General features: G+C 38.0%; 1 protein-coding gene across 5 annotated transcripts in view; it reads right to left on the bottom strand.

Moving 5' to 3' along the window:
- The window catches only part of LOC140511308 (cytosolic beta-glucosidase-like), a 408,352-nt gene that overhangs the window by 185,822 nt on the left and 203,606 nt on the right, over positions 1–18,924 (bottom strand). The window contains exon 5 of one of the 5 annotated variants that reach the window (XR_011969491.1): positions 8,765–8,839. The exons of the other annotated variants lie outside the window; for them this stretch is intronic. The gene's annotated coding sequence lies outside the window, so the exon portion shown is untranslated. The remainder of the gene's footprint in view (positions 1–8,764; positions 8,840–18,924) is intronic. 5 annotated transcript variants of the gene reach the window in all.

Here is an 18,924-nt window from a genome sequence, read left to right as displayed (position 1 = left end):
GCACGCACATATGTGTGTATATGTGTATATACATGCATATTTTTATGTATGTAAAACAGAAATGAACAAGTACTACCCTAAACTCAGTTGTATGGGATAAAGAAAACAAATTCCTTATAGGAATTGTCATTTGAGAATACAAGAACAACTGTGAACTAGAAAATCCATCGGGATCCCACTGGCAAAGACCCAACAAGAATGCACAGTGCTGAAAACCCAAATGATCCACAGGGAAATTTCTTAGAGTTTCTCCAAATATCATCTTCCCTTCACAAGCAAAGACATAGCAAGTTCATCTGGGCCAAGTTGTTTGCACAAGTTAAGTAAAGAGTAATCAGTTCTACTGGGAATTAGGAGAATATTGAGGATTTGGGGAAGCAATACAAGAAAATTGAGACCTTGGAACAGACCTTCGGGTCTTTTATTGCTCATTTTTCAGTTAGCCCAATCTTAGTTTACTACACAGGGTCCAAATCTCTACTTTTTTGGGGTGTGTAGTCCTACCCTTACTTACAAAACACCCCCCATACACTGAGAAATTCAAAATGAGGGCAGTTAAAGGAGAAGACTGTATGACCATGAAGAAATGCCAGCACTTGGCAGTGGAAGGGAGGTAGCTGGCACAAGATGGAAGCTTCAGGGAACTGGAGTGAGTCAGACCAATGGCCAAGTCTTCCCCCCTCCCCATCACTGTGTAGCCTCACACTGAGCTCACAGCTATTCAAGCACTGTATCTTTTTCATAGCAACTATTATTTAATCATGTTCCTCTTCATCCTATAATAATAATTGATTTTTTTTAAGACAATGGTGGGAATTTACATTAAACCCTGTTCAATTACATCTTACTAATGTTATTGTTATTAATTTGGCTTGTTAGCCTCCGGCTCTGTCATCCGGTGTGTTCGCTAGTCCTACCAGTGTTATATCATCTATGAATTTGATAAATAAGTTGTCTATGCTTTCATATGTGTCATTAATGAAAAATTTCTAATAACTCAGGGCCAAGGTCAGGTCCTTAAGTCGATCTTCTAGAAATTTCCTTCCAGGTTGACTTTGCTTTGTGATTTACTTACCCCTTAGGTCTTCTCATTCATTCAATTCTGAATCGCACTATCTGCACCATCATCCAATTGACCTCTCTCCATCTTGTCCATAAAAATATAATGAGAGATCTTGTCAAATGCTTCTGTAACACCCATGTCCTATGTCTATGATAATCCCCTAATTTACCCAATTAGTAAACCTTGCTAAAAAGGAAATGAGTTTAGGTTGACATAAAATGAATAAGCCTTCATGGTCGTTACTTCTTTTTCTAAATACTCACAAACCCTCTTCCACTCCATGCATTTTGTTGCTCCAGAGACACCCAATGTGCCACCCTGGACTTTTCTGATTTCCATCTCTTCTCTTCCTATGATATGCCCTCCTTCTTCTACCCCAGGAAGGAATTGAGGATCTCCTGACCTAAGGTTAATACATATTGGTCATGCCTTAAGTAAGATATGACAAAAGAAAGCATCTCAGTGTCAGGGATTTGGGACATTGTGGACTGAGAAGGGAGAGACACAGTTGTTGCCCTTTTCAGAAGATTCCCTCCCTGTCTCCTGACATATATAGGGCAGCTGCAAAGGGACAGGTGTTTGCAGTTCTGTTGGGGTTATGGGGGTGGGGAAAGGTAGGTAACAGCATGGAAGTAGCCTCAGGACTTGTGAATTTCCATTGGTGTTTTACGAAACAGACTTGGGAACTCTAAGTGCATTATCACCAAAAGGAGAACATTGGTTATAACAAGAGTATATTCAGTGTATGTTTTGAGAGGATTGAGATTGTGAGAAAATCAGAACAAGTATGTTGCTTGTGTGTTTACAAGATACTCAAAATTTACTCTCCAAGTAAACATATTTTTGTCCTAAGATTCCATGGTGAATGTAATGGACTTTTTTTTCTTTTGATAGGGTCCATAAATTGGGCCCTCACAGCTTTGGAAATTCAGAACTCTGCTCTAGTGACAACTTCTACATTTTTTTCCCTGACATTCCCCATTTCTCCCCTGCTAGTGACTTCACCCAAAAAATTTACCTGGTATATATGTGTATGTATTCATTATTTAAATCATTGTCTCCCTATGTAAGTAGCAAAAAGGCACATAGAGAGATGGACCTAAAAGACCTGAGTTCAAATCTGGTCTCCAAAAATTCCTCTGTCACCCTGGGCAAGTCACTTAACTTCTCAGTCTCAGTTTCCTCAACTATAAAGTGGGGATAATAGTAACACCTACCTCCTAGAGTTCTTGTGAATCTCAAATGAGACAATATTTATAAAGCACTAAGCATAGTGCCTGGCACTTCTTGGCTGACTGATACTAGAATTAATTAGGGAAGACATTGTTAGTAAAAGAAGTTCTATAAGTAAATGTTGGCAACCTCCAATTTGAGGAAGCCCAGGCCAAAGTCATCATCCCTGTCCAGGCTTCAATGCCAACTCATTTTCACCATCTACCATACCCCTTTTCATGTGTTGTCTTCCCCCAGTAGAGGGTAAGCTCCTTGAGGAAGCCTCTATTTGTATTCTCAAGCATTTAACACAGTTCCTAGTAAGCACTTAATACTTGTTGACTGACTGACTGACTGACAATTTAATATATTTAAACATGTATCTATTGGTAGTCTACTGTGCTTCTTGTACTTCTATTAAGCTCTGTAAAGGAACTCAGTTGAAACTACTGTCTTCAAACTCTCAACTGCCAAATCTAACATCCTGTTCTCCATCCTCATCTTTCTTGATATCTCCTCAACCTTTGACCCTCATTGATCATCTCCACCTCTCTGTAGGTTTTTGTGGCATTGCTCTCTCCTGATTTTTCTCTGACCTTATCACTCTTTCTCCATTTCTTTTCCTGGATCTTAATACAGGACACCCCACCACAGACTATGGGTGTCACCCAAGGTTCTTCTTCTCTCCTCCCTCTATACTATTTTGCTTGGTGAGATCACCAGCTCCTATGGATTCTGTAGATAGATGATATTTAGATCTACTTACCCAGTATTAACTTTTCTCTTCACCTCCAATATCACATCTCCATCTCTGTATTTGATATCTTGAGCTGTATGTAGCTCCCACAGGCATCTTAAACTCAACATGTCCCAAATTGAACTCCTTATCTTTCAATAAAACCTCCCCATTCCCCAATTTTTTTAGTATTGTTGACAGTACTACCGTCCTCTCACTCACCTAGGCCTACAACCTAGGCTTCAGCCTTGACTGTTTTCTCTCTGTCTCTGTCTCTCTTTCTGTCTTTCTGTCTCTGTCTCTGTCTCTGTCTCTGTTTCTCTGTCTCTCTCTCACTCACATTACACACACACACACACACACACACACACACACACCTGCCAAATCTACAGATTCCATCCCCTCCCCATTCAATAATCTCCAGTGGTTCCCTATTACTCCAGGATCAAACATAAAAGTCCTGTTTGTCTTTTAAGTTATTTATAACCTGGCGCCTCCCTACTTTTCCAGTCTTCCACCATGCTACTTTACATTTACTCAAGGATCCAGCGATACTGGCCCCCTTTATATTCCTTCCACAAGACACTATCTCCTAATCCAGCAATTTCCACTGGCTAAGTCCCATGCCTTCCCATGTTCTTCTCCCTTGTCTCTGCCTCCTGGCTTCCTTCAAGTCTCAGTTAAAATTCCACATTCTAGGAGAAGCTTTTCATAGTCTTCCTCAACACTAGTACTGTACATATCTTGTTTACACACAACTATTTACATGTCATCTCCTTCATTAGATTGCAAGCTCCTTTAGAAGAGGAATTATTGTTTTTGCCTTTGTATACCCGGTGCAAGCACAGTGCCTGGCACATAGTAGTGGCTTAATTAATGTATGCTTGTTGTTAACTTGATGAAGAAAGTTGAAGACTGAGATTATATTCTACTTTGAAAAGATAAGAGATGGTCCCTTACTGGTGGGTTTGAAATCAGCGGCTCTGGGTTCAAATTTCTACTTCACTATATACTACCTATATGCCAGTTAACTTTCTTAGTACTAGGTTTCATCATTTTGAAAAATGAATGAATTGGACTAGATGAGCCCAGTGGTGTCTTATAACTCTATATCTCATGCTTTTATTCATGAGGTGAAAAAAAATATATGACAGGTCTAACCAACGCCTAGCTGGTGCCAATCAAACTGTCAGACAACATTGCTTTCTCTCCTCACCATTAAAGCCATTACAAGGGGGCTTCCTTCTCCTCAGCCTGTCCTTTGGAGCCAGCTACAGAAGGAAGACAACATGTGCCAGAGTGACAGTGGCAAACAACAGAAGAAGAATTTGTCTTCTGTAAAACAGCTCACAGCTCTGTGGGCTGACGGCCTGGTGCGGATTCTGCAGCTTCTGCAGCCACCGTGACATCTCCTTGAAGAATTTCAATAAAGCATCTCAATAAGGCCTTGTGCTTGAAAATACCCTTGTGAAAATTCCCCTTGCTAAACAATGGCATCACAGGTGTCCCCGGCCTCAAGCTAAACCAATACATAAAAATCTAAATTGATGAAAATAAATCATGAGTGACTTTACAAAAAGATTCACCACAGGAGTCCTTTTAAATAGCCAGCTCCCTTGGCACATTTCAAAACATGATTTGGTTTGTAAAAATAAAATTGGTATGCGCCTTAAGAAGCAGTGGAAATTGGAAAGGGAGCTTGAGGTTGGGAGACATGGGCTTCCTATTCTCCCTCTCACTCTAATTTGCTATGGGACCTTGGACAAGTTATATGACATTTTGGCCTCTCAGTTTCTCATCTGTAAAATGGGCATAATGTTCACCTCAAAGGATTATTGTAAACAATGAATGTAAAAGCACTTTGCAACCATAGAAAGCACTCTGTCAATACAAGTCATAAAAATAATGACCTATTTCAAGGATTTCAAGGATATCAGCAATGTGGGCATACTCTATACTGGCAAGTTATGGTAGGCAAGCTTCATGAACAAAGTGGAAAAAAACTCATGAGGCTGGTGACTAACCCACTGGTGGTGATGGGGATAAATGTTTCTTTCCTAGACTAGTACATACATATACACAGATAAACATATGTATACATATGTGTATGTGTACGATGTAATATAATATACCTTCATTCATGTAGTACACATTTTCCAGATAATTACATAATTTATCATTATTATGGCTTGATTTGTTTTTAATTTTTTTTATTCTGAACATACCATTAGGTAAAATGTGCAATTTCATATACAAAATAGAATAGAAAAAAATTATACATAAGACAAAACTGGGAATTTTTCCATTTACAGTTTGCTTTTAACTATATAATAAATTCAACATGTAACTTTTGAAGCTGTCTACTTGTCTATATCCATATATATATATGGATATAGATATAAATATATACCATTGAGGTGTGTGTATATGTGTGTCACGCACCCCTATGGTATATATTTTTCAAAGACGCAATATAGCATGACAGCTAGGGAACTGACCTTGGAGCCAGGAAGACCAGAGTTCAAATCCTGTCTCAACAAGAACTGGACAAATCATTTCATGTCTTAACGCTCTGGGTGACTCTCTAAGGTCTCAGTAATGGAGTAGATGTCAATCTTTATTAATGGGGAAAGTTTCCTCATTAGGGAATTTGTCCAGTCTCTGTCCCTATTGTTGGCTTCAGTCTTCTCATCTTTATATTCACTGGGGCTCAGACAGAAAAAGCTGTGATTATCTTGATATTATTCTTTTACATTTAGTATTCAGTGAGTTATTACATAGACTGATAAAGGTATTGTCTGTTTTTGTAATTGAATGAAAGTATGAGAATGCGTGCTTATCTTTGGTAGGACCCACGAAGAGCATCTTTGAAACAACTCTATTAGGATACAAGGCAATGAGAATGACATATACTTTTCTACCTGTCCCCACTAGGTCTCTGCATAGAAAGCTTTCTCATTCCACACAGTTTGGAGGTTATCAATATTTAGTACAGATATATCAAAAAACAACACTTCTTAAATTCGGAGAGAGGTGGATGTTTTGATAGTGACCATGATGATGACTTGTCTCTGCTGGTCTTGTTCTAATGTTTCATCACAGTGTTGAGGGGTCCCTGAGTTATTGTGTTCATTTTTGTAGCTTAGCACAGTACTTGACAAAGAGTAATCCTTAATATTTTTGCATTCATTCGTGCATTTATTCATTAGAGCACTAACTCCAACAGATGCAAACAAACCAGAAAGGCTTCGAGTATAAACCCCATTAATGAATCATATGCAGCTTAGCCAGATTTGGAGAGGCCCATCACCAGAAGAGTGAGAAATATTTTGGCCATTGCATACCTAGTGAGTCATACAGGAGAACAAGGTGATAAGCATTTATTAAGTGCCTACTTTTTGCTAGACCCTGTGTTTTACAAGTTTAATCTCATTTGCGTGGTCGGAGTCTGCCTTTTGGAAGGAGTATCTACCCTAAAGAAGTTACAGATCCTAAAAATATTTAACTCATCATCACCACTACCACCACCACCATCATCACCATCATCATCATTGTCATCATCATCATTTTCTGTTTCATCAAATATTATTACTACTAAGACTGACAATAGCCATAATGTGCTTATCAGGAAAATATCTATATTATCTATCCCAGAGTTTTGTGAAGAAAGAACACTGAGTCTTAAAGAAATGGAAGCTATCATCACTATTATGGAGCAGCTAGGTGGTTCAGCAGATAGAGTGCTGGACCTGGAATCAGGAAGACTCCTCTTTCTGAGATCAAATATAGCATCAGACACTTACTAGCTATGTGACCCTGAGCAAGTCACTTAACCCTGTTTGCCTCAGTTTCCTCATCTGTAAAATGAACTGGAGAGGGAAATGACAAACCACTCCAGTATCTTTGCCAAGAAAACCCCAAATGGGGTCAGGAAGAGGCAGGCATAACTGAAATGACTAAATAACAACACTATTTATGAACTCCTGTGAGTTGCACCAAAGGAAGGAGTTCCCATACTGGAAATTCTCTATGCCATCAAAACCACTTGTAAGAGTCCATGTGGCACAGTGGAAAACACGTGGGATTTGAAGTCATAGGACAAATATTTGCTACCTATTGATTTTGTCACATTTTTTAAATTTAATTTAAAATTTGTTTTATTTTTCCAATCTGTCTTCCTCCCTCCCTCCCCATCCCACACTAGAGAAGGCCAGCATTTTATGCACATTTATAAGTATATATAAAACCGTACTATGCATGCTTCTATTTATCAGTTCGTTCTTAAAAGTGAATAGAAAGGTCCTTTCTAGTTGAGTTGAGAATTTGTAGTACTCAGAATGATGTGGTTGTTTACAATCATTCTTTGAACAATATTGCTATTACTGTATACAGTGTTCTCTTGGCTCTGCTCACTTCACTTCTCATTATTTCATTCAGTCTTTCCATGATTTTTTCTAAAATCAACTAGCTGAGCATTTCTTATAGCACAATAATATTTCAGACTGCCACCTTAGAATGCTAATTTCTCTGAAGTCCAATATTCCTCATCAGTAAAATAAGGGGTTTAGATCAGGCGACTTCTAAGTTCTATGTCTGTGACCCTATAAAAACACACGCATTACATAAAGAAAGGTTTTTTTTTTATATATGTTCAAGATCAAAATAGACATACCCCAGGCATTGTAAGCAGCTACATTTTTCTCCATCTTATACTGAGTTCAAAGGTCATTTTCATGCTAGATTGCCGCAGATATGAAACAATGAAACAAGGTTTTGTATTCTCAGTGAGTAAGTCCAGAAACAAAAAAGCAAAACAAAATCTGAAAGCTGTTATTTTGATCTTTCTCTGTGATGCAGTGGAGATTTTCACACTCTGCTACATGAATCACCAAAGTGCTAATTAAGCCTTGCTCCTCACGGTAAGGTCCTTTTGTGCTTCCCTCAAAGTGATAACGAAGGGAATATCACTGTTTTTCTTAGATCTGAGATCACAAAATGTCCACAGGCTGCTGCATTGATACAACAGCAAATATGGTTCTGAATGTCACTGCCAACAGTCAATTACATAGGAAAGAGCAACTTATTTGGTCTTGTACATGACCTGGGCTCAAGACCTTGCTCTCACACTTACAACTTCATCTTATCCTGAGTAACACTTCATCTACAAAGTATTGCTAATAATGTCTGCACCATGCATCTCACAGGAACTTTATGAGGAAAGTGATATAGAAACCCAAGGCAAGCTGTATTTATTAAGCACCTACTATGTGTAAGGTACTGGTGCTAGGAGCTTGTGTTATAAACATCAAATCTATATACATATATGTGTGTATACATGCACACCCATACATATATATGTAAATATGTGTGTGTATTTCTTGTCTTTAAGAAGCCACTGTTGATATCATATATAAAAGATAAGCATATAAATGATTATTAGTATCTGAAAGGCCACTGCACTTAAACTTGAAGTCATTCCAACCTTGTAGAATCTACCAGAGTCAGCACATACCTTGTTCAAAGAATGAAGACCCTGGGTCATCTCTAAGTCACAATGAGGCACTGAGAAGGACATCTCTAAGTCACAATGAGGCACTGAGGACTTTTGTGACTACAATCCAAGTAAAAGATTATGCTATACACAGTTCAGGCTTACAATTACAGAGAAGTTCACCACTGTTAGGTCAGTCCCCAGGTGATAGATTTTTTTTTTTTTTTGGTCCTAGTGAGTTATAAAACTGATAAGCACCTACCCCGTGTTCTGTGACCACGGTGGAATGAAATCAAATGGAGCAGAATCCTCTATGAAGTACATAGTTCTTAAATATCTACAAAAACAACAATAACAAAGCAATGATAATGGCTTATTATGTGCAAACACTCTGCTAAGTATTGATAATTTCATACTATTTGATCCTCATAACCACTCTTGGAGGTGGGTGTTATATGATTGTCCCCATTTTACAGTTGAGGAAACTGAGGCAAAAGAGTGCAGTGGCTTGTCCCAGTTCCCACAGCTAATAAGTGACTGAGGCGAGATTTAACTCAGGTCTTCCTGATTCTAGGTCCTACATTCCATCAACTGGTACCGATACTCTTAATGAGTAATCTAAGTTTAATCACCAAAGAGCTGATATACCACTGGAAGAACTCAATGATATTGATAGTCTCATTATATAAAATCAAACAGAGGCAGAGTAGATAGAACCATTCAAGAACTGGTTCATGTCATTCTGACATATACTGTTATGTGTTCCTAGTTAAGTCTCTTAACCTCCAGGTAATTCTCTATGACTATAAACTGAAGAGCAAGGATCAATTTACCTTGGTAGAGGAAGTTCCCTTTTGGGAGTCCCCTTAACCAGTGAAATCAAAGGTCCATTTAACATAGATAAGTTTCAACTAAAGGGAAGGATAACATGCAAATTCTTCTCAGAGAGACAAAGGAGGTGACAGAGTCAATTTCATCATAGGCTCAGTGGTAGGAAGACATCATTTCATCACAGTCAGTTTGCCTCACAATGTTTATGAGGATCATAAGAAAAGAAAAGGAAAAGGGTTGGGAAGTGTTGGATGTGGTGAACATCACAATCCAAAAGTGAAATCAGTTCTATCTGAAGAGACAGGAAACAAGAAGTATCCGAAATGGGGACCATTTAAGAATCGCGTGTCTGAATGCAATCATATCTTTGACAGATTATAGCAGATGCCAAAATCAACATCAAATTAGAATATTCTAAAGGCCATTACACCAACTTGTTACAAAGCCACTCACGCATAGTATCAATTACCCAACAAAGTCTGGGTCCTTTTATCCATCCCCACTCTTTTTTCCTGAGAATGCTTGGAAAATGTCAATTAACATAACTGCACAACCTAAATCTGACTATTAAGAATACTCCTCATCAGGAATTGTTTTGTTTAAGGGCACTAGGATCCATATTCCATGCCTAATTTCTTTCCAGGGCTTTCTCTGATCCTGACATACTCCCTACTTTTCAAGGGACAGATTCTTCATTCTAGGGCCTCTCGAGCTAATAGTTCTCTGTTCACCATACACCTCTGATATCCAGTTATTCCTTCACCTATATGTAATCATTCACACTCTCTCAACTCTTACACTGTCACATCACCAACACCCCACACTCTTCCTCCATCAATCCCTTTCTTTCTGTGTTCACATACACTTTCAGTTGCAAGCACCTGGGCTCTAATTCACTCATTCAATAACTGTGTGTTTATCAAATTCAGTTGAATTAAATCACAATACGCTCAAAGGCAAGATGTTACCATTATAACCACAACAACTAAAAATCTCTTGCCATAAGTGAATGTCCTGACATTCCTTTATTATAGCCTGGAGGGATGCTACCAATTATGAACAATCACATAGTTCCTTTGACCTCCCAAGAATAGTTTTCTGCCTTTCAATTGGAGTATCCCCAAGAGTGAAACACACATAACTGCAATCTGACCACCTGACCTGTTTTACATACACACACACACACACACACACACACACACACACACACACACACACATATATATAAAATAACTGATGTAAGCCAATCATTATAATAAGCATTATGAGATCAAAAGGGATCAGAAAACTATAACTACCAGGAAACACAGAATTTCTGAGCTGAGAAAGGGTACAAGGTCATTTGCAAAACATTTGGTAGGAGGAGAATGGAAGATTCAGAGTATCACTTCAGAAAACAGCAAAAAATAAATTGGGGAGAAAAATGCTTGCAGAGCTTGGCATAAGACCCAGATTAGTTAGAGTAGACCATCCCAAGAGCATTTGTAGACAAAACTAGGACAACAAATAGACAAAACAGAGTCGGTTTGCTCCAAAGCCTTTCCACAGTAATCTAGCCTAGGCATAAACAAGAGTGAAACTGCCACATGTTGATACTTGATACTAACCTATTTATGATATGTAAGATACTTTCAAGTATTTGAAAGGATGTATCCAAAAGTAAAACAGGATGCCTGGGAGTGGGTCAGGGATGCTAGCACTTTGAAACTTAGTAGAAGTCTTCAATCAAAAGCAACGCAGTTATGTATTATTGTTCAGGTACGGGGTGGATGCTCCTTATAAACCTAAGATTTAGGAAGTCTTAACCTGATTCAAGGGGTCAAAAATGATATAAAAAAAAAAAACAAGGAGAAGAATGAATAGACCTGATACAATTCACACAGAAGAATTTCTATTGGTGGTACCACTAGGTACTCAGAGATCAATTTTCAAGATATCCCAAAGAGAATGCCAAAAGAATAAGTTAGTTCGTGAAATGTATCATTCTCCCCAACTACCTCTCCCAGCAGAAGTAATCACAAGATATTAGAAACTACCAAACCATATACCTACTCCTTTTCTATCAAATCTTTAGGAGAGTCATATCTGTGTTGATCCTTCATTTTTGAAGAAGACCATGACATCAGAGAAATGATGACATGACTTGCACTTGACTTTGTTTTGAGGGAGGGAGAGCTGTGCGAGGTCACCAGTCTCATTTTCTGGGTCCAGTGACCCCAAGGCCCAGGATGCAATTGGAAACATTGGCCTATTCAGGTACTCATTTAGAGTAATCTATCCTCTATACATTCACTATAGAGTAATCTATCCTCTATACATTATAACATGATGTCTCTTGTTGTGAATCCAATTTTCTCTAGAGATATGATATACAAAATAGAAATACATGCATGATACTTTGAGGAGACAGGGCTAACAACTAGGAAAATTAGAAAAGGTTTCCTGTAGAAGATAGCACACAAAAGATGCAGGAGTCACAGGAGATAAAGAACAAAAGCATTCCAGAGATGGGGGCCAGCTGAATGGAGGTAGGATTTGAATTTTATGTACAGAGAATAGCAAATAGGTTGGCTTGGCTTGAACATAGAGTGTTTGAGGGGAAATGTAAAACCAATCTGGAAAGATTGGTTCCAATCAGAGCATAAATATCTTCAATGGCCAGACTGAAGAGTTCGTATGCTTAGAAGCAGCTATGTGGTCAAATGCAAAGTAGGTTGGACTTCAAGTCATGGAGGCCTGAGTTTCAATCTCTCTTCAAATACTTACTAGATATATTATCCTAGACAAGTCACTGAGCCTATCTCATCTTTAGTTTCCTCTCCTATAAAATGGGAATAATAATATTACCTATTTCAAAGGATCGTTATAACTCAATATATGTAAAATGTTTCATAAATCTTAAAATACTATTTAAATGTTAGCTATTGTTAACCTAAACTCAATACGCAGTCACTGACATTCTCAGGAAAGGCAGTAGCATGGTCAAGAATATTTATTTAAGAGTATTAATTTGCCAGGACGGATTACAGAGGGGAGAGAATGGATAAAGGGATATCACTTAGCACACTTTTGTAATAGTTCAAGCCAGAGGTGATGAAGGACTGAAGGAAGAGAACAGCTGTATTAATAGAAAGAATATAATAGACTAAAAGGGAGAATAAACAACACTTGGCAGGTGGTTGGATATGGGGGAACTGGAGAAGGTGATGAGAGAAAGGAAAGAGTCAAGGATTATTCTAAGTTTGTGAATGGAAGTAGGATAGTACCATCAACAGAAATGGGAGAGTTTTAAAGAGAAGTGAATTGATGGGAGATGGAGAAGAATAAAGAGCTCCATTTTACTTATGCCAGGCTTGAGCACAGAGCTTTCTTGAGCACAGAGTAGAAACTAGGACTGAATACACAGAACTAAGAGATTCCATTAATTCATATTTGTGGAATCATATGCAGGGTATATTTTGAAATTTCCCAGAGTAGGAGACAGAGCCAATATAGCAGAGTAAAGAAAAGGACTCACCAGAGCTTTCCCCCAAACCCCTCCAAATACCTTTAGGTGATGACTCTAGACAAATTATAGAGTGGAAGAACCCACAAAAAGATGGAGTGAAACATTTTTCCAACTCAAGACAATTTAGAAGGTCAGCAGGAAAAGTTTGTTGGACCATGGAGAGAGGAATGCAGTCCAGCACAGGCCATGCCACTACAGCCCTGGCCCCAGCAAACCAGGAGAAAGCATTGGAAATGACTGAATCTACAGCAGTTGCAGCTGCTACTTCTGGAGCTCTCAGTTCACAGACAGTAAGTTGAACAACTGGTCATTTTTTGCTAGCCCTGGGGCAGGCTTCTGTTACTTTGCTCATATTCAGATTCAAGTCACAGCCCTGTGTGGCAATCCCAAGGTAGGAAGGAGAACCAGTATACCAAAGTTTATGGCCACAGTGAAGGGAGGAGGGGATCCTCCTCACATTTCAATGGCAGAAAAGAGTGATAGTCCCCACACACACACACACCAGAGAACAGAACAGGAGAGTAGTAAACAACTCTCCTAAGATCATACCACCTTGGAAGAATGGAAAACTTATAGGTCTTTAGAATTATCTCCTAAAACAGCTGCACAAAACTCCTGAAGCTTGGGACAACGCACCCTCCACCCTGGAAGCAGACCCCTACTTTAACAAAGAGCTAAAAGTCAAGTAATAGGCTGAAGAAATGAAAAAACAATAAAAAAAATATTCTGACCATACAAAATTACTATGGTGGCAAGGAAGATTAAAACACACACTCAGAAGATAATAAAATGCAAAGCTCTTATATCCAAAGCCTCCAAAAAAAAACATGAATTGGTCTCATGCCATGGAAGAGCTCAGAAAGGATTTTGAAAACCAAGTAAAAGAAGTAGAGAAAAAATTGGGAAGAAAAATGAGAGTGATGCACGAAAATCATGAGTCAACAATTTGGTGAAGGAGACACAAAAAGTACTGAAGAAAATGACACTTTAAAAAAATAGACTAGGCCAAATGGTGAAAGAGGTAAAAAAGTCAATGAGGAAAACAATGCCTTAAAAAACAAAATTGGCCAAATGGAAAAAGAGGCACAAAAATATCACTGAAGAAAAATAATTCTTGAAAAGTAGAATTGGCCAAATGGAAAAGGAGATACAAAACTCACTGAAGAAAGTAATTGCTTTAAATTGGAATGGAGCACATGGAAGTTAATGACTTTATAAGAAATCAAGAAATAATAAAACAAAACCAAAAGAATGAAAAAAATGGAAGACTTTAAAATATCCCATTGGAAAATAGATCCAGGAGAAATAATTTAAAAATTACCAAACTCCTTGAAAGTCATGATAAAAAAAAAGCCTAGACATCATCTTTCAAGAAATGGTCAAGGAAAACTACCCTGATATTCTACAACCGGAGGGTAAAACAGAAATTCAAAGAATCCATTGATCATCTCCTGTAAGAGATGCCAAAATGAAAACTTCCAGGAATATTATAGCCAAATTGCAGAGCTTCCAGATCAAGGAGAAAACATTGCAAGCATCTACAAAGAAGCCAGTTAAGTGTCATGAGCTACAGTCAGGATAATGCAAGAGTTAGTAGCTTCTAAATTAAAAGATCACAAGGCTTAGAATGATATTCCAGAGGACAAAGGAGCTAATATTACAATCAAAAATCATCTATCCAGCAAAAATGAGTATAATTCCTCAGGGGGAAAAATGGACATTCAATCAAATTGAGGACTTTCAAGCATTCTTAATGAAAAACCTAAAGCTGAATGGAAAACTTGACTTTCAAATACAAGACTCAATAAAAGCATAATGAGGTAAACAGGAAAAGGAAATCATAAAGGACTTAATAAGGTTAAACTGACACTTGTAACTTATAAGAATTTTCTCATTATTAGAGCAAATAGAAGTATATATGGAGAAAAGGCACAGGTGTGAGTTGAATATGAAGAGATGATATCTAAAAAATTAAATTAATAGAAGAAAAATGAATGTACTGAGGAAAAGTGAAAGGGAGAGGTGGAATGGGTTGTTATCTCCCATCAAAGAGACAAGAAAAGACTTTTATAGCAGAAGGGAAGTGGTGAGAGGAAGTGAGTGAACCTTAGAATTGTTCATCAGAATTGATTCAAAGAAAGAATAACATACACACTCAATTGGGTATAGAAATCTATCTTGCCCTACAGGAAAAAAGGAGTGGAGGGGGATAAGAGAAAGGAGGGATGATAGAAGGTAGGGTAGTTTGGGAGAGAGGGTTATTAGAAGCGAAACACTTTTGAGGAGGGACAAGGTAAAAGGAGAAAGAGAATAGAATAAATGGGGATTATGATGGAGGGAAATACAGTTAGCAATAGTAACTGTGAGAAAAAAATTGAAGCAAGCTTCTCTGATAAAGTTCTCATGCCTCAAACATATAGAGAACTGAGTCAAATTTATAAAGGTAAGAGCCATTCTCCAGTTGTTAAATGATCAAAAGATATGAATAGTTTTCAGATGAAGTAATCAGAACTATCTATGGCCATATGACAAGATGCTGTAACTCACTACTTACTAGAGAGATACAAATTGAAGCAATTCTGAGGTACTACTTCATACCTATTAGACTGCCTAATAGGACCAAGGAGGAGAATGATCAAATAGTGGAGGGGTTAAGGGGGTAAGGGGGAATGAAGCATTATTGTACTGTTGGTGGAGTTGTGAACTGATTCAACCATTCTGTAGAGCAATTGAGACCAAAGGGCTAAAAAAACATGCATACCTTTTGACCTAATAATGCCACTACTAGGTCACAAAAGAGATTTAAAAAAAAAAAAAGGAAAGGCACCTATATGTGCAGAAATATTTACAAATTTTGCTTTAATGAAAAACAGTTGAAAAAAATTTTTAAAATCATTTTTGAAAGAAAGTTTCCTAGAGTAAATGGAAGGAAGGAAATAAGCAGGCACTTTACTAAGCATTTTACAAATATCATCTCAGGGAGGGAAGCATGGATGGTATTTGGAACTCAAAATTTAAAAAAAAATGTTTAATTGTTTTAAAATGTAATTGGGGAAAAATAAAATATTATATAAGTAAAGAAATATGTATATATTTCCCCTGGAGAATTTAAAAAAATATATCATCTCACTTGATCCTTCCAGCAATCCTGGGAGGTAAGGGCTGCCAGTTTTACAGCTGAGAAAACTAAGAGAGCTATAGATTAAGTGACTTGACCAGGGTCACACAGCAAGTATCTGAGACCAGATTTGAGCTCAGATCTTCTTGATTCCAGGTCCAGTACTCTATCCAGTGTTCCACTTAGCTGCTTCCATAAGAATATAATGCATCAAAGACAGAGTGGTCTTTGAAAACCACCATCAGGATCAGGCCACTCTACATAAAAAAAAAAAAAAAAAAACATAATGAGGGGTTGGAGAGAGGAGTCTGAGGCATAGTGGGGCAGGGAGAGCACTGAGCCATAGGGTGCTTATGGATGAGTAAGATATAGGTATTCATATAGGCAAAAAGGAAATAGAGAAAGAAACAAATAGAGATATATTTAAGATTAAAAATAGAGAGATGATGAAAGAGACAAATTCTCAAAGAATATAGGATCAAGACCATAAGTTGAGAGAATGCACAATCACTAACAAATAGAAAGATCAAGAAAGACTTCATGGACTATGCACATTGCCAAAAAGACTATTTTAGGGAGAACTTGCACGGGGCAGGTGATCACATGGTGGTCAAAAGAAGCAATTACAAGGACACTCTCAAGGTCTCTCTCAAGAACTTTGGAATTGATTGTGTGACCTGGGAGACACTGGCACAGGACTGCTCAGCGTGGCATGCCCACATCAGAGAAGGTGCTGTGTTCTATGAGCAAAGGAGAATTGAAACAGCTCAAAGGAAACGTAGGATGCACAAATTTAGCATATCTACCCCAAATGTTCACACAAATTATTTGTGCCCAGTCTGTAGTAGAGCACTCTGAGCTCATATTGGTCTGATCAGCCACAGTCAGACACAATGAAACTAGACATTATCATAATCACGTCATTTTGGTCCCTCTTCAAGAATAAAGAAAAGCAACCAAGCTGCTCCTGAGATAAGTTCTGAAGGAAGCTGAGGATTCTCACTCACTAGTATATGTGAGGATGGGGGTACATTTCCCCAGCTACATGTAAAAACAATTTTTAACATTTGTTTTTGAAATTTTGATTTCTAAATTCTCTCCCTTCCTCCCTCCTCACACCACTCACTCGCTCATTGAGAAAACAAGCAATTCAATACAGGTTATACATGTGTAGTCATGCAAAACATATCATTTTTTTCTAATTTCCCCATTTTGTAGATTTGGAAACTAAGACTCAAAAAAGCTAAATGATTTGCCCAGGGTCATATACAGAGTTAATACAAGAGAAGACTAAAACGCAAGACATGTTGTGAAAGAAAACACAGATTAAAAAAAAGAAGATAAAGAAAACAAAAAGGTATGCTTTATTCTGTATTCAGACACCATCAGTTCTTTCTCTGGGGACGGATAGCATTTTTCATCCTAAGTCCTTTAGAGTTGGCTTGGTTCATTGTATTGCTGAGAATAGCTATGCCATTCATAGCTGATCATCTTACAATACTGCTGTTACTTTGTACACAGTGCATTTTACTTTGCATCAGCCCATGCAAGTCTTTCCAGGTTTTTCTGAAAGTGTCCTGCTCATCATTTCTTATAGTACAATAGTATTCCGTCATAGTCACATACCATGACTTGTTCAACCATTTCAATTGATCAACCCATTCAGTCAATCAGGCAATTGATGGGATTTGAATGGGGTGCATTCTAAGCCCAATGAGATATGGAGAAAATAAAAGAAATGGCAACTTGAGGCATGGAGAGGGCACTCTTAGTAGGCCAATGTGACTGGGATGCCTAACGCATGCTGGAAAAAGAAATCTGGAGAGATTGAGGAGGCCTAGATTATGAAGAGACTTGAGGAGGAGGAGTTTGTCCTTTAGCTAGAGGACCCTAGATAAAAATCACGAGAAGGCAAAAGGCAGGCTTTAGAGGACAATGTGCTGTAGCAGAACACATTTTAATAGTCATGAAGTTGATGAACAGATATAAAGAATTAAGATATGACTGTACAGGATCTGAATTTCAGAACTAGAAAATGATACAGAGATCATTTTTTTTCTAATTTCCTCGTTTTGTAGATTTGGAAACTAAGACTCAAAAAAGCTAAGTGATTTGCCCAGGGTCAAGTAAAGAGTTAATATACAAGAGAAGACTAAAACCCAAGTTTTCTTATCCCCAAGCTTAGGTAGGGGAAGCCCTAAGGTATCATGGGAGCAGGGGGATGCTTGGAAGCAGGAGACGTTACCAAGAGGAAGGAGGAAATTCATGAGGAGGTAGCAAAATACGGGTGAAAAGTAATCAATTTTATCCTATAGACAAACTCCAAAGCAATAAGAGACAGGCACTGTGGAAATCCATAGTTACTTTAGACATTCTCAATGTTGGAGGAAGTGTCAGTGGCTTGGGGGAGGGAGAAGAGACCCTAATCCTCTGGAGTATCCCATTATATAGATTATATACCACCTGATTAGTCAACCAGATAATCTGGTTTTCTCTTGAGAAGTCAGCTCTCTAGAGGAAAAAATTTTTTTTGACATTTGTAAAAGAGACAGCTTAGCTCAGAGAGTGTTAATAAATACCAAGTAACTATTCTTCAGAATTCAAGCTCAGCAAAAATCAACCAAAGGCTAATTATCTCTATCCAAAGCAGCTGCTGCCCATACATATGTTTCTTTCTTTCATCCTTCTTTCTTCTTTTCTCTCTTTTTTCTTTTTCTCTTTCTTTCGATAAACAATTATTAACTGCATTGCTAAGCAGGGAGACTTTAAACAGAAGCCTCAGGGAGTTAAAGATGAGTATCACACAAAGGACAATGGAAAGGTACAGAGAAGGCTGCAACATATCACCAGTAAGGAATTCTGAAGAACCGTGAAAAAGGACGTCATTAAGGAACTGAACTGTACTAAAAGATTGAAGATGGGCTTCTGTGGCAAGAAGAAGAAATGACAGTGGACAGTTGAGTGC

Source organism: Notamacropus eugenii, chromosome 6 (assembly GCF_028372415.1).
Source record: "Notamacropus eugenii isolate mMacEug1 chromosome 6, mMacEug1.pri_v2, whole genome shotgun sequence".
In the NCBI taxonomy this organism is placed as follows: domain Eukaryota; kingdom Metazoa; phylum Chordata; class Mammalia; order Diprotodontia; family Macropodidae; genus Notamacropus; species Notamacropus eugenii.
This window is presented reverse-complemented; position numbering and strand designations above follow the sequence as displayed.